At 35.8% G+C, this 4,705-nt stretch overlaps 1 long non-coding RNA gene across 1 annotated transcript; it reads left to right on the top strand.

Moving 5' to 3' along the window:
* Nucleotides 1-206: 206 nt before the first annotated feature.
* On the top strand, nt 207-2,213 carry LOC114064200. The gene is made up of 3 exons (XR_003572705.1): nt 207-397; nt 1,614-1,685; nt 2,033-2,213. It is a non-coding gene; the product is annotated as an uncharacterized LOC114064200 (long non-coding RNA).
* Nucleotides 2,214-4,705: the final 2,492 nt, after the last annotated feature.

Here is a 4,705-nt window from a genome sequence, read left to right as displayed (position 1 = left end):
ATACCATTTCTTGTAATAAGTGTTGCTTTTAATTGTTACTGGTTTAGTTGTGACAGTAAAGCTTTGCTTTGCGAGTCAGAACGTGTCAGTTAGTGAAAATATTGCAACCTCATCAGTGTTATGGTGAAGCATATAACAGAACTAAACTTTTTTTTGCTTCCAATAAAGTCCCTTCTGGCCATCCTTGCTCATATCAAACGTCCTTAGACTGTTGGATACTTAGTGTAAATGCTTTGTTGAAGTAAACTAATGACACCTGGCAACTGACTAATCAGCACTTCTATAATCCCAAACCAACCTGAACACTTTTTGCCTTTTTTTATTTTTTTTTTTTAATTTGGTTTGGCTATCCAGCAGGCCACAGTGCTCTACGTAATAAGTGTGGAATGATCTGAAGGTGTGTAGCCTGTGCAAGTAACACTGTGAAAGAAAGATGAGAGGGATCTGATGGTACAGTTGTGTAAATTCTTGGGGACCCAATATAGCCTCATACCTTCCCTTGGCTGGCAAGATGTGTGTGCCCAGGAGCGATTGTCAGTGTTGAGGCCCTGTGGTATGTTTGGTTCACTTTACTGCTATTGAGCTCTCTCAAGTCTGAGTGGCTGCATGCAAACTGCCTATTAATAATAATCCAGAATAACTCCTAAACCGTGTATGGGTGTTAGGTGGCTTGGACCAGAATGGTGCAAGAGTAGTGCAACCATATGGCCTGGCAGTATTTAATGCTGTGTCTTAATTTTTTAGGGTTGCTGTAGTCTGGGTGTCCAGTCAATGAGAGTTACTGGTGTCTAACAGGACATGTTGCCTTGGGAGAACTTGGAGCTGTTGTCGGATGGGCTGTCAGGGAGATAGGTACGATAGTTCGTTGTTTAGAAGGCTAAGGGGAACATAACACTTTCATAGAAATCTACTTTTCATTAGTTCTGCTGTTTACAAAACAGCTTTTTATATTAAAGTTTTTTGTAAAACATTCTGAATTTTCTTGATGAAAAGATAAAGCTGGGTAATATTTTTTCTTTGCCTTCAAGCTTTTTTTGGATTGCATTTGTAGGCTTTTCTCCACAACTGGTAGGGCCTAACATTTTTCTCTTTAGAGAAATGAGTTTCATGTAATTGCTTGTCTGCTTTATAAAAAATACAAATGCTTTGTGTAAACATAAACATTTAGAGATTTGTAATAAAGTTAGATTTGCTGGCAGATACTAGTTTTTGTTTTGGAAGGTATCAGCTGACTACAATGTGACTTCCTCGATGCTGTCAGGATAGGAACCCGATTAGAAAGGCTTCAATATATATGGCTTTGTGGGTCATTGTTATTTAAATAAACTCTTGAGGTTTTTAGCAGATTGGAGGACTACAGTGCTGAATTATTTGGCTATTGCCAATTGTAGTGTTGTTATTTATTTACTCTCAAATAATAAGTATCAGATAGATGCTGAGAATCCTGAGCTGGGATTTGATGGCAGAAAGCTTTTAATATTTTAGACAAATAGGGAAATATTTATTTCCAGACTAAAACACCTGTACTCAGTATTAATCAGCACACATTCAATTGTTAGCTTCAAGTCTGTGGACCAGTTATGTTAATGAAAATTGTTAATTACTTTAAATAGAACTGTAAATTCTGAGGAAGAGGCAGCTGGTGTGTTGAGCCACTTCTAACTGAGGACTGAAAATGCCAGCAGGTAAGAATACTTTGTTTTTGATTTCCAGTACATATTTTGTCTCATATAAATCTTTAATGTTGCATTGGCTTCTTTTTGAATGCATGATTATAGTTGCTTTTTGAAGTGTTTTGGTTTTTTTATTTTAAACTTAGGGACTTTTGTAAAAATTGTAATGGCAATGGTAAATATGCTGCTGTAGCTGAGGATTCAACAGCCTTTTTCTTAACTGAATACAAGCAAATTTGTTGGTAAACTTTCCCTGATAAATAATTTTCATCTTTTGCAATTTTAAATCATGATTATGCACTTTTTTAGCAATGGTGATTATTGAGATAGTAAATAATACTGTAGACTTCTTTTTGCAGTTGAAAGTGAGGCAAAGGCAAAAACCAAAGTTCGCTTTGAGGAAATCTTCAGACGCCATGCAGGCCTAACAGACGCAAAGAAATCAAAGAAAAAGAAGTTTGACTCTCCAGAGAGTATTGTGGTGAGTTAGAACACATGCAAGTTTTGTTTGATTGCCTTCCATCATAGAAAAAAGATCAGGAAAATGAACTTTAGAAAGGAGCTTCAAACATTTAAAAAAAAAAATAAGTGTAAATGATGTTTCTGCATGTACCCCTTGTTTTTGATGTGGCTCTTATTTGTTGTTTGTGTACCAGGAATGCATCCTTGTAATTTGGAGGTATAGACTATAATACTGGTGAAAGAAAAGGGGCACATGCAGGTATGCATTTACGTAATGCCCTCCAGTACTTTGTTTTCCATTACTTTTTCATAAATTCTTAAGATTTTAAAATTCAGTATTGACTTTACTTGGAGAAAATTAGATGTTTGAGGGATAGCAGAATTATGGCTTTAAAAGTATTTGATTTTGAAAGTAATAATAATTTGTGGAATAATACCGGTATGTCTCCATCTAATACAGCTGTGAATTGAGAACTGATGAGAAATTGTAATAATGTTAGAGATAATAATTTTTATTCAATTTTCTGCTTTTTTCTTTTGAATTTGATGTCAGCGATCAGAATATTTCTGCATATGCTGAGCTTTGTATCTGAGTAGTCCTGTGTTCACGTGTCAACTTTTTTTAAAGATTTTGACCTCAGCTTGTGACTTGCATATTAGGAAGGGTTCTACCACCCTGACTTTATGGTTAAATGACATTTTTGTTTGTGGCATATCTGTCATTCACATAGCCTCAGAAATTCCTCTGAGTTACGGTTCAGATTCTAGTCTTTTTCCTGACCAGGAGAATAAGTGTCTAATGTAAGTCCTACATATACTTAATTATTGACTCAGAAGATTTGTAGTTTGAAAAGAAAGCAATTTGCTTAAAAGACAAATGTTCTGTTTTTCTGTTTTCCTGTTTTCCTCCTGTTAGGTTTTATGTTTTCAGTATTTTTTCTTGTATTTAGTCAATAGTTTATACAAAGAATCAACTTGATGTCTAAAATATACTGTAGAGAGTTTGAGGGTGGGTTTTTTTCCTTTTTTATGGGCATTTGTGTAAATACAAGACTAAATTCTTCCTCAATTAGGTAAACCTTTTCTATGAAATGTGAATTTCTAATTCTGTTATTTAGAAGTATTTTTAAGTACATAATTATATGTTCATATGCAAATAGATATTACTCATAAATATTTTACGCTTACTTTGGTTTTAAATTTGGTTTCCATTCCAGAAGTCTCTGATGTAAAACACTAGTGCTTTGGAGTTGCCTAGAAATACTTTAAATCACAATGATCTGAATCAAAAGTTAGTGGTATGCAAGCAAATTAAGAAGCATTTTTAGGATCAGTGTGGAAACCCAACTTTAGGGCTTTGCTGAAACTAGATTTTTACAAATCAAAGCAATTAAAAACTAAGAACTTGAGGAGAACATATATTGAAACCTATTACAGACCATTTGGAGTATTTCCTTGAAGTGTGGCAAAGTTGCAAGAGCTCAGGCTGGTATTTTCCATGCTGGTTGCTTTCAAATAGAAGTTTCTGTAAAAGCTTCAGCACATAAACAGTCATTTCTCTGTAAGAAATAAGTGTGTGTGGGAGTGGAGGAGGAGGTAGATAGAGGAGGTTGGCTGGTTTTGTTCCCGTTTTCTTCAGTTCATATGATTTAACTATATAGAGTTTCACATATCTTGAAATAATGTGAAATTTGTCAGTGATGGTTGGCTTTGTGTCACGCACTTGCCATAGATGGTCTCCCAGGTTTGATCAGAAATGGGTCATAGTTGAGAGCATATTACAACTGGAAATGTACAAGTCTGCTTCCTTCCTGTGTCTTTGCTCTAGCCTTTCTTAGATTAATAAAACCTTTTCCCTAATAGTCCACTGTTTCTTTGAAATCTGAGCTTTGGAGCTGCAGGAGGTTGCTATAGTTTTAAATGACAGAAAATGAGGATAAGGAGATTGCCTGCCTGCTTGCCTGTACTGCTCTATGTGCCCATTGCCTGGAGACAACCCTGCCTGGAGAGGAGGGAAGCAGCCTGGCTGGAAGAGGAAAGGTTGATGTCTGTAGAGCTGGATGAGTTTGAAGTCACAGCTAATAGGAATGAGGGGCTTGTCATGCAGATGGAAATAGACAGCAGCTGTGGCCAGTGAAAGTTCTGCTTTGCTGTTCAGTAGCCACAGAGGCAGTGGTGTGAAGCCTAAAGGCATGGCTGAAGACATAAGCAATTGAGACACACTCAGAAAGTGAATTTGCTGGTATCTTTTCTAGGGCAAAGAGTCACGATTATTTTTTTTTTTTTTTTACCATTTGTTCCTCCTCCTACGAGTTGTTAGGATTGAGGCAAGCCTCAGTTCAGGCAATATGCAGATTATTTTGCCCAGCTATTTTAGTCTGTCTAAGGTCAGCAGGAAAATTAAGTTTATTTGTTTCAATCTAAATTTTATGATAGAAAAAAGCATATTTAACTCTGAAAATGTCAGTGAATTTTTCTACCAGATGAAAAGCAAGATCTCATAATGGAGGCAAGAATTTCTGTTTCTTGTGTCTAAAATAACAGAACTGCTAATAGTTGACTGTATAATA

This window comes from Empidonax traillii, unplaced genomic scaffold, assembly GCF_003031625.1.
Source record: "Empidonax traillii isolate 1590-97213 ecotype Southwest subspecies unplaced genomic scaffold, ASM303162v1 scaffold526:size440949, whole genome shotgun sequence".
NCBI lineage: Eukaryota > Metazoa > Chordata > Aves > Passeriformes > Tyrannidae > Empidonax > Empidonax traillii.
This window is presented reverse-complemented; position numbering and strand designations above follow the sequence as displayed.